We start from the raw sequence: 12387 nt of genomic DNA on the forward strand, positions 1-12387 counted from the left end.
ACAGGCTGTCTCTGTGAATTTCTACAAAAATTATTCTACAATGCATCAAGCATTCAGTTGTATTGCGGTCCTGAGGGCCCTAGAATATCAATCAATATCCAGAGCACACTACAGTCTTCGCGAGAGACGTTGCAGAGAACATTCGGACTGCAGGATCTCACAAAGCCAAGACTGACTCTTGGTTTGGTAACAACATGACTAATTAGTAGGGTGGCAGCTGGCGATTCTCACACCAATGAGAACTAGTTAATGGCTCCAGTTGAAATGGATCGTTTGGAAGCCAGAGCAAACAGAATGGAAAATCGTCAGATGTTACTTATTTTTAAGCCAGTCCAACAAGAAGGGTGCAAATATGAATTTAATCTTTGGAGCTAAAGCTAATTGAATGTGTATCAAAGAGGAATATTTTCATGGCAATGATTATAATTGTGCTGTTTTGGCATAGATATGAAAAAGAACAAAGATATAATAGGGCAGGGCCAATTTTTACCATGCTGGGACCTGGAAACTACTGCTAAGGGGGTTCAAAAGGGTTCATAGTAAATATGTTCTTAATAGTTAAAGACTAAGACTGATAACTGTAGACTCTTCTACAGAGAGTAAGAAAGGGTGTGAAGCTTAAGTGAGGCACCAGTAGCTAAAAGCAGTAGGAGGCCCCAAAAAGTAGAGAAGTGAACTTGAATGGGGAATTGGTAAATTAAAGAGCAGGTGTGAAAAGTAAGACGACTGAAAGTCCAAATGTGTTTTCCAAATACGTAAATTACAAGAGGATAGTTAATGAAAGAATAAGGCCTATCAACAACTAAAAAGAGAACAGTCTGGGGAATTTATGGCGATGACAACAATCATAATGGATACTTTGCATCTGCCATCACAAAATACAGGGATGCTGATGTACTCAAGAAGGAAGAGGAAGAGTGAAATATCGAATGATGTTTGCATTTTGCAGGTCAAGCCTAAGTAACATATCCCAGGCCGTCAGAAGTGAAAGTTAAGCCAGTATGGACTTGTATGGTGTAACAGTTGGAAAGTGACAGGTACGGTGTGTACAAATGTGTTAAAAGGACAATGTTACCACAGTGTGAGTGTGACAGTGGAGAAGTGTGTATGGAGCTGGAGGAGATAGCAGAGGTACTTAATGAGCACTTTGCTTCAGTATTCTCTACAGAAAAAGAAAAGGCAGGTCGTGCCTTACGAGACTGATTGAATTTTTTGAGGATGTGACTAAGCACATTGATGAAGGTAAGCAGTAGATGTAGTGTATATGGATTTCAGCAAGGCATTTACCAAGGTACCCCATGCGAGGCTTATTGAGAAAGTAAGGAGGCATGGGATCCAAGGTGACCATTGTTTTGTGGATCCTGAATTGGCTTGCCCACAAAAGGCAAAGAGTAGTTGTAGACGGGTCATGTTTTGCATGGAGATTGGTGACCCGTGGTGTGACTCAGGGATTTATTCAAATGACCTGGATGAGGAAGTGGAGGGATGGGTTAGTAAACTTGCTGTTGGCACAAAGTTTGGGGGTGTTGTGGATAGTGTGGAGGGCAGTCAGAGGTTACAACGGGACATTGATAGAATGCAAAACTAGGCTGAGAAGTGGTAGATGGAGTTCAACCCATATAAGTGTGAAGTGGTTAATTTTGATAGGTCAAATACGATGGCAGTGTATAGTATTAACGGTAAGATTCTTGGCAGTGTGGAAGATCAGAGGGATCTTGGGTTCCGAGTCCATAGGACACTGAAAGCAGCTGTGCAGGTTGACTTTGTGGTTAAGAAGGCATGCGGTGCATTGGCCTTCATCAACTATGGGATTGAGTTTAGGAGCCGAGAGGTAATGTTGCAGCTATATAGACCCTGGTCAGACCCCGGTTGGAGTACTGTGCTCAGTTCTGGTCACCTCACTGCAGGAAGGATGTGGAAACCATAGAAAGGGTGCAGAGGAGATTTGCAAGGATGTTGCCTGGATTGGGGAGCATGCCTTATAAGAATAGGCTGAGTCAACTTGGTCTTTTCTCCTTGGAACGGCGGAGGATGAGAAGTGACCTAATAGAGGTGTATAAGATGATGAGAGGCATTGATCGTGTGGATAGTCAGAGGCTTTTTCCCAGGGCTGAAGTGACTAGCATGAGAGGGCATAGTTTTAAGGTGCTTGGAAGTAGGTACAGAGGAGATGTCAGGGGTAAGTATTTTTATGCTGAGAGTGATGAGTGCTTGGAATGGGCTGCCAGTGACGGTGGTGGAAGCAAATATGAGAGGGTCTTTTAAGAGATTCCTGGATAGGTACATGGAGTTTAGAAAAATAGAGGGCTATAGGTAACCCTTGGTAATTTTTAAAGTAAGTCCGTGTTCGGCACAGCATTGTGGGCTGAAGGGTCTGTATTGTGCTGTAGGTTTTCTATGTTTCTATGTTACTGTTGCATTTGTATGGTTAAATAAAAATTATTATCACCTCTGCTTGCTATTGAAAGAAGTGATTGAAGTGCCTTCAATCTGACCACAATTTTAAATAATTCCAGGTTCAAGAGGTGGTGCCAGTAGTTTGGAGGATTAGCAATGCTGTACATGAATTTCCCCGGTTTTGACTGGCTTCTATTCCTGAGAACTGTTCATTACCTAAACTGTCCGTAAGTCAAAAATGACCAGACACAGCAGGGATGAAAGAGCGAGCAGGCATGGGAAGGAAGAGCAGCTGTCAGCAGAACTCAATGAGTGAATGAATCTGCTGGACGACCCAGCCTCCGATTGCTGCAGCTCAAGATGGTGGTGGGGTGGTGTGGAGAGAAGGCATACAGAAATGCTCTGTTCCCACCGGGAAGAAGATGTCTGTAGCAGCCGGTAAATCCACCCCCATCCATGTCGCTGCTCAGTCAACCACTCATTTGTACGTTTGAGGAGTCCATAGTTGGATATTGGTAACCTTGGGGAGTTCTGTACCTTTGATTTGAAAATAAAGCGAAGTCGCTCTGCATTCAAGACAATGTAGTAAATTGGATACACGTTGGCTTTGTGGGAGAGTCAGAGAGTGGCTGCCTATCTGACTGGAGGCCTGTAACTAGTGGAGTGCTACAGGGATCAGTGCTGGGTCTGACGTTTGTCATCTATACCAATGATCTGGATGATAACGTGGTTTAACTGGATCAACAAATTGTGGATGGCACCAAGGTTTGGGGTATAGTGGACAGCAAGTAAGGCTATCATGGCTTGCAGCAGGATCTGGCCCTGATGGGGAAAAATAGGCTGAAAAATGGCAGATGGAATTTAATGCAGGCAAATGTGAGGTTTTGCCCTTTGGTAGGATCTTCTAGGGTGGGTCTTACATTATGAACAATGGGACACTGAGGAATGTGGTAGAACAAAGGGATCTGGGAGTACAAATCCATAATTCGTGTAAAGTGGCATCACAGGTAGATAGGGTTGTAAAGAAAGCTTTTGTCACATTGCCCTTCATAAATCAAGTATTTAGTACAGGAGATGGGATGTTATTTTGAAGTTGGTGAGGCCTAATTTGGAGTATTGTGTGCAGTTTAAGTCACCTACCTGCAGGAAGTATACAATGAGTCTGAAAGAGTTCAGAGAAAATTTACAAGGATGTTGTCTGATCTGGTGGACTTGAGTTATAAGGAAAGAATGAATAGGTTAGGACAGTATTCTTCAGAGCGTAGGAGACTGAGAGGAGATTTGATAGAAGTATACAAAATTATGAGGGGTATAGATAAGGTAAATGCAAGCTTTTATCACTGAGATTAGGTGGGACTCTAGCCAGAGGTCATGGGTTAAGACTAAAAGTTGAAAAGTTTAACCAAGGGGAACATGATGGCAAACTTTCTGACTCAGAGGATCGAGAGAGTATGAAATGAGCTGCCAGCTCAAGTGGTGCATGCAAGCTTGATTTCAACATTTTAAGAGCAGTTTGGGTAGGTGCATGGTTGGCAAGGGGTATGGAGGGCTAAGGTCGATGGGAGTAGGCAGCTTAAATGCTTCAGCAGTGACTAGATAGCTGAAGGGCCTGTTTCTGTCTGTACCTTTCTGTGACTAAATAATACAGGTTAATCTATTTCAAATCAACTATAATTATCTGGTTTATTTCACCTCTGTAGTGGGTATTGTACATTATAAGATTCAGCTCCAAAGGAAAGTAAAAGCCTTTATTTAGGAAGGCACATTAATTGCAATCAATCAGTCTTGATTTCATATGCCTGGATGGGGTCTAACTAACTTGATCAAGTTAGCGGCAACCGTGGTAATGCTGTCTACGTCAGCAATGTGCATTTATTAGGGTTGCTGACAGGATTCCACACAACAGGCTGATCAAAAGAGTGAAGGTACGTTGGATCCAAGGGAAAGTGACTCAGAAACAGGTAACAGGTGGTGAAGCTCCATGCAACTCTGGTTCGAGTCACTCCATTGCAAGAAAGCTCTGACTGAATTGGAGGTGTAAGAAAAAATTATAGATCAGAGGATCAAAATCAGGTTTATTATTATTATCATCACTGTTTTACGTGACGTGAAATGTGTTGCTTTCTGGCAGCAGTACAGTGCAAAGATGAAGTTACGTAAATTACAAAATAGTGCAAACAGAAATAACGGGGTAGTGTTCATGGATTGAAGGACCATTTAGAAATCTGATGGAGGGGAAGAAGCTGTTCTGAATCATTGAGTATGGGTCTTCGGGCTCCTATATCTTCTCACTGGTGGTAGTAACAAGAAGAGGACATGTCCAAGGTGATGAGAGTTTTTAAAGATGGATGTCACCTTCTTGAGGCACTGTCACTTGAAGATGCCCGCTGTGTTGGGGAGGGTTGTGCTGTGTCTACAACCCTCTATAGCCTCTTATGTTCTTGCACTTTGAAACCTCAGTTGATACAACCAGTAAGAATGCTTTCCACTGTACATCTGTAGAAATATGTAAGAATCTTTGCTAACATACCGAATCTCATCAAACTCTCAACAAAGAAGAGCCACTGGTGTGCCGCATTCAACATTGTATCAGTGTGTTGGGCCCAGGACAGATCCTTACAGATGTTGCCACCCACACTGCACACCTTACTCATCCCAACTTCCCTTTCCTGAAATCCACTATCAATTCCTTGATCTTGTTGATGCTGTGTGTGAGGTTATCAACAGAGGAAAGATTGGATAAGCTAGGGTTGTTTAATCCGTAACAGAGGACACAGAAGGGAGACTGAAACATGTATAAAAATTCACATCAGGTTTTTCTGATAGTTTCCAAGTATTCTGTAATCTCATTCCTTATAAATGCCCGTTACCTTTTCCCCATGACTAATGTTAGGATGACTAGTCTTAGTTTCCTGTTTTCTCCCTACCTACCTTTTTAAATAAAACTGTTGAAATTTTACTTGCAAAGACAGAAACAAAATATTTGTTTAATAGTTGAAATATTTATTTCTTTTCCATTGGAAATTCATCCATTTTTGACTGTATAGGATTAATGTTTGACCCCTCAAATCTTTTTATTTCTGCATATTTCAGGGAAATGTGCCTATTTCAGGTCCCTAGAAGAGTGCTGGTAGGAAAGTAAGTGGTGATAACTGGCACATATGAAGAGAATTGGAGTCAGGGCAAAAAATGGGAACTGCTTTGAGGGTTCACATAGATTGGATGGACCAAATGGCTTCCCTCTATGTTATAAGAAAGAATCAAATGTTATATTGATGATTGTTACATGGCTGATACCAAAGCTAGAATCCAATGCTGTGTCTAAATCAGGGATTCCCAACCTGGGCCCGTGGATCCCTCAGTTAATGCTAGAGGTCCATACATTAAAAAAAAGATTGGGAACCCCTGGGCTAAATTATATTTATTCCTGTAATCTTCCAAAAGATTAACAGAGTGTCAACTCTTTCCATTTTTTGACTGTAGAGGACAATCTAACTTGGACTCACAACACCACCTCACTAGTTAAGAAGGCACAGAAGCATCTAAACTTTCCGAGGAGAATGAGGTGTGCAAGGCTCCCCACCCCCATTCTAACAACTTTCTACAGGTGTGCCGTCAAGATTGTGTCCTCTCTGGCTGCATTATTGTGTGGTATGGGAGCTGCAAGGCATCAGACCGCAAGACCTTGCAGAGCACACTGAAGACCACAGAGAGGATCATCGGGGTCTCTCTCCCTCCACCATTTGTGATGTTTACTGGAAGCATTGCAGCCAAAGGGTCCAAAGCATTATTGAAAATTCCTATTCCACAATCCCTTTGACATCATCAGGAAAGGAGATGCAGAAGCATCAGGACTTGGACTGCCAGTCCTGGTAACAGATTCTTGCCTTAGGTTGTGAGACTAATGAATACCCTGACACCATCGAGGTCTCGTCACGAGGACAGTGACCTGTCTACCACATGCATTTTGAATTATATTTTATTACCGGTAACTTATTTATAGTATAATATTTTGGTTTATGTGCTGTGTGTGGGTGCACTGTGATCTAGAAGGACGGTGTTTCATTTGGATGTATGTGTGTACTGTTAGGTAACAATAAATTTGAACTTGAACTGTCTTCAGGCCAGAGTAGTGAGTGCCAGGTGGGAATATTTGTGCCTGTGAGGTGTGTACCCGAAAACATTTTAACAACACGTCGATTTTGATGTCAGTGTTATTTAATCCTGTTATCTATAATAGAGGACACCAAAGGGAAACTTAAACATGTGCATAAAAATTCATGTCAACTCTTTCTGACACTTTCCAAGAATTCTGTTATCTCATTCCTTATAAATGCCCATTACATTTTCCCCATAACTAATGTTAGGCTGACTAGTCTTAGTTTCCTGTTTTCTCCCACTTACCTTTTCTGATCTCTGAAGTTGGCTATTGCCCAAGCAGTGATGATGCATGGAAAGTGTGCTATTAAGTACTTGTTAAGTGAAAGATTAACAATGAGAAAATGTGATGACAGTTTACAGAAGGACTTCCTGTGGCTGGTTGTACTTAATGCTCACTTTCAGTCAAAAATCACAATTTAATTAAAAAAGTACCGATTTGTTACCAATTCTGAAATTATTCATAAAGTGGCTATTCTATATGGATCCTGGAGCTAATTAAGGAGAATCTCGTTCAAATTTGCTCTTCAGTTGCTAACTTGATTCACCTTTCCACTGAAGGACAGAATCACATTGACAACAATGTTAATCTGAGTCAGTTGTCACCATCCCATTTCAAACTCTTTTCAGTTCACAGCTGTGCCCGTTTCCCTTTGCACCTTTTTCAAAGCAGTCACCTTCATGTCAGTATTTATATTTTAGAACAAGCTGTCCAATTACTTACACTCCTCTACCCTTTTGGAGTCCCGCAGTTTTTCCCCTTTTCAAGCATTTATCAGGTCCCTATTGAAAGATTTGACAGCTTCCATTGTCCATTTGAGCAATACATTTGTAATCAGAATCTACTCAGGGATGGTGTGAGGTGGCAGTGGCTGGGAATCTTCTTGCTGTGTGTCTGAGCCTTGTGTTGATTGCCATGATCTTTTGGTTACTGCTCCTCTACCACTGGAAATAGTTTCTCCTTTTCCTGTTAGAGCATCTATCAATCTCCCTTTAACGTTCTCAACTTTAAGAAGTTCACTAAACTGATGGTTTAGTCTCATCAGTTGTTGAATTATTGCATTGTTGGGACCATGTTAACAAATCTTCCCTGCATATTCTTTAAGATAATTTCTAATCTCATTCATTGAAAGAGCTGAAAGTGAAGGCATTTGTTTTACTTTTCCTTTGCTGTTATGTTAGTTGTTGACTGGCATTTGCCCTACCTTTGGGGAGAGCACCTATCTAAAAGCCTAATTGAGCAGAAGAATGTATAATTTGATACATTTCTGTAAACAGTATATAACCTAGGACAGCAAAGAAAAATCTAACTTTGGGAAGGGAGAAGAGAATTGCAATCTGAACCATCTTTCGTTACTGACAGCGTGCAAATTGAGCAAGCAAATCAATCAAAATCAAATCAAATTAAGTTTAATTATCATCCAAATCATACGTAGATGCATCTGAATGAGGCAGCATTCCTCTGGATCCAAGGTGCCAAACGTTCAAAATAGCAAGCAAACATTCAAAAATAGCAAGTAACATATTTCAAAATGTCGAGCAAAGAAGCATATTTACTGGGTTGGGGGGGGGGGGTGTTGGAGAAAATACATACGTAGTCCAAGACCCTGAACGACCATGCCCAGCCATCAATGGCGCAGTCTGGCAGTGTACAGAGGCACGAAAGCCAGCCTGATATTCCACTTGAACACAGGAGGCAGCACCAATGGGAGAGGCCAAGCATGAAATGAGATTTGTATGTCAGTAATTGCATTGCTCTTGAACAGGTGAATACCTGTCAGCAGCAAAATATATTGAACCTGGTGCTGCCTGTAATTACTGAAAAAGAGTTGGCCTTGCTGTATGGCAGGCAAAAACAAGCCAATGTCAAAGTAAATTTATTATTGAGATGCATATATGTTAGTGTATTCTTCCCTGAGATTCCTTTCCTTGCAGGCATTAATAGGAAGAAATACATAGAATTTACGCAAACAAGAAATGTGCAAAAGAAGACAAGAAAGGAAGCAAAGTAGTTGCACGACAGTAAATGGTGCCATATGCAGAGTTCATTCACTTATAGCTAGTGCTGCTTTAATTGTTAAATGAGGAAAGGTGTCTGCTAATTTCTGATTACCAGAAGTACCTGTAGTGAAGAATTGTTCGAATAGTCCATTACTTAGTTTAAATTTTTTTTCTTACAGATTTTTATTTTTGAATATCAAAAATAAAGTATTTTGCTTAAATTGAGAGGAGCTACCAATTGGACAAAGTAAACATGAGATTCTGCAGATACTGGAAATCCAGAGTAAGACACACAAAATGCTGTAGGAAGTCAGCAGGTCAGGCAGCATCTATGGAAAAGAATAAACAGTCAACGTTTCAGGCCAAGAGCTGAAAAGGAAGGGGGAAGATACCAGAATAAAAAGGTGGGGTGAGGGGAAGGAGAACTAGTTCGAAAATGTTAGGTGACACCACTGGGTGGGAAAGGGCTGGAGAAGAAAGAATTGGAGAGAATAGTGGACCAGGGGAGAAAGGGAAGAAGGAGGTGAAGTGAAAGGCAGGTAGAAGAAAGAGGTAAGAGGCCAGGGTGGGGAACAGAAGAAGAGAAAAGGGGGAGGGAAAAGGTAATATAAAGGGATTTGACTTGGAATATAAAAGAAGTACCTGAACCATTAGGTTGGTCAAGCTGAAATTCTAGCTTTTACTGGATTCGTGTAACTTGTAACCAAGATTTGACTTCAGATAAAATGGTCAGGTAATGTATTTTCAGAATATTACCAAGCTTTTAGGTACCAATGTGCTCCAAGAAATTTGAAAGCTCAATTGCCTCAGAAGTCGGTCATTGGAAATTTTTGGGTGGCCCACTAGGAATTGGAGTAGTCAAGCTTTTAGAAGACCAAAAACTCATTTGCTGGGTCACAGGAGAAACATGACTTGAGCATGGAGATTTCTAGTTAATCACTAAATCACCAAAACAGGAAGCTCATTGGTTCATAAACACAAGAAATTCTATAGATGCTGGAAATCCAGAACAACACACACATAAAATGTTGAAGGTACTTGGTAGCTCAGACAGCATTTATGGAGAGGAATCAATAGTCAATGTTTTGGGGTGAGATCTGTTAAATTGGCAAAGGTGCATTGTTGTTTTAGCAGATCTCATCTGTAATGGCAGTAGGCTGTGAAAAATGTCTTCATCATCTTCAATTAGGGAATGGAAATTTGGACTGATTGTCTTGTTTGACGATTTTACTGTAAAGTACTTGAATGTGGACAACAAGTAAATATGTACCCAAGAATGCCTGTGATATCTATTGGTCACACTGCACTCTCTATCAGTCCAACCCCCAATCATCACAACTGAAAAGCCTGCTATAGAGTCATAAGGTTCTAATGTACAGAAATTGGCTCTTTGGCTTCTGTATCTATGTTGGTCTTTTTTTCCCATCTACCCTAATCCTATCTTCCTACATTAATGTCTATATCCTTCTATGTCTTGCCTATCTAAATGTTTTGTACAGATAGTGATTTCATCTGACTCCAATACCTACAGTGGCAACAAGTTCCAGATATCAGCCACTCTGTGTGTGTGTGTGTGTGTGTGTGTGTGTTGTTTTTGGTGTTGCTATACCATCTGTAATGGATTTTGATTGTTACCCTATCTGTACTATTTATAGTTTTATATACGTCTATTTATAGTTTTATATACATTTATCAGGTCACCCCTCAGCCTCCTAAGCTCCAGGGAAAGCAAATCCAACCTATCAAAACTCTATTTCTATCCAACTGAAGTCCTCTGATTCAGGCAACATCCTGGTGAATCTCCTCTGCCATCTCTCTAGCACAATAATATACTTTCTACAGTGTGGCAGCCAAAACTACACACACAACTCCAAGTGCTGTCTAACCAGTGGTTTATACGGATTATTATGAATACGTGGCACTGGAATGAATTAGGTAGCAGTGATCATTTTTTAAAAAATTGGATAGGTATATGGACAGGAAAGGAATGGAGGGTTATGGGCTCAGTGCAGCTAGGTGGGACAAGGTGAGAGTAAGCATTTGCACGTGCTAGAAGGGCTGAGATGGCCTCTGTGCTATAATTGTTATATGGTTATAACAGATTTGGATTCTGTTTCAAGGAGAGAAGAATAGGTGCATGACTAGTATTTTAAAATAATATCAGGCTGCTCTGTGGACTAAAGAAGATTCTGATACCGGTAAACTGTTGAGTAAGATTAAGAAATATGAGCCAGAGTATGCCATTTAGCTCTTCGAGCCTGGCTCTGTCATTCATCAAGGTAATGGTTGATTTTCTGTTTTCACTATCATTTTCCAGCACTATCCCCCACATTCCTCAATTCCCTTAACATTCAGAGATGTATCCATCCCTGCTTTGAGTAAACTCATTAATTGATCTTTAAGGGTAGAAAGTGCCAAAAGTTCTGGGAGACCGTTTCGATGAACACCTACCAGAGAAAGCAGGATCTCCCAGTGGCCACACATTTTAATTCTACGTCCCATTCCTATTCTGATATGTCTGTCCATGACCTCCTCTACTGTCAAGATGAATCCACACTTAGGTTGGAGGAACAACACCTTATATACCGGCTGGGTAGCCTGCAACCTGATGGCATGAACATTGACTTATCTAACTTCCATTAATGCCCCTCCTCCCCTTCTTACCCCATCCCTAATTTATTTATTTTTCCCCACCTCCCCTTTTTGTTCTCTCTCTGCCCTTCACTCTGCCTGTTCTCCATCTCCCTCTGGTACTCCCCTCCCCCTTTCTTTCTCTCTAGGCCTCCCGTCCCATGATACTTTCTCTCCTCCTGCCCTGTATCCCTTTTGCCAATCACCTTTCCAGCTCTTAGCTTCACCCCACCCCCTCCGGTCTTTTCCTATCATTTCGCAATACCCCCTCCCTCTCCTACTTTCAAATTTCTTACAATCTTTTCTTTCAGTTAGTCCTGATGAAGGGTCTAGGCCCGAAATGTTGACAGTGCTTCTTCCTATAGATACTGCTTGGCCTGCTGCGTTCCACCAGCATTTTCTGTGTGTTCCTAGCATCTATGCTGTTAAGCTCTGTAAGATTTTCTGTGATGGCGAATAAAGGCCAAGTCTGTTTAAACTGATCTCAAGACAGTCTGCCATTTAAGACCATAAGATATTGGAGCAGAAGCCCATTAGGTCTGCTCTGCCATTCATTCGTGGGCTGATCCAATTCTGCCAGTCATTCCCACTCCCCTACCTTCTCCCCATACCGTTTGATACCCTGTCTAGTCAAGAGCCTATCTATCTCTGCCTTAAGTACACCCAGTGACTTGGCCTCCACAGCTGCTCATGGCAACAAATTCCACAGATTTACTACCCTCTGACTAAAGTAATTTCTCCACATCTCTGTTCTAAATGGATGTCCTTCAATCCTGAAGTCGTACCCTCTTGTCCTAGACTCCACTACCATGGGAAATAACTTTGCCATATCTAATCTGTTCAGGCCTTTTAACATTTGGAATGTTTCTATGAGATCCCCCCTCATTCTCCTGAACTCCAGGGAATACAGCCCAAGAGCTGCCAGACGTTCCTCATATGTTAACACTTTCATTCCTGGAATCATTCTCGTGAATCTTCTGAACCCTCTACAATGTTATTATATCCTTTCTAAAATAAGGAGCCCAAAACTGTACATAGTACTCCAAGTGTGGTCTCACGAGTGCCTTATGAAGCTTTAACATCACATCCCTGCTCTTATATCCTGTCCCTCTAGAAATGAATGCCAACATTGCATTTGCCTTCTTCACCACCGACTCAACCTGGAGGTTAACCCTTAGGGTATCTTGCACAAAGACTCAC

The 12387-nt window shown here is 41.4% G+C and overlaps 1 protein-coding gene across 4 annotated transcripts in view; it reads left to right on the top strand.

The window, feature by feature from the left end:
• The window catches only part of snx25 (sorting nexin 25), a 277191-nt gene that overhangs the window by 187933 nt on the left and 76871 nt on the right, over window positions 1-12387 (top strand). The window lies entirely within an intron of this gene.

The sequence above is a fragment of the Hemitrygon akajei genome, chromosome 6, assembly GCF_048418815.1.
Source record: "Hemitrygon akajei chromosome 6, sHemAka1.3, whole genome shotgun sequence".
NCBI lineage: Eukaryota > Metazoa > Chordata > Chondrichthyes > Myliobatiformes > Dasyatidae > Hemitrygon > Hemitrygon akajei.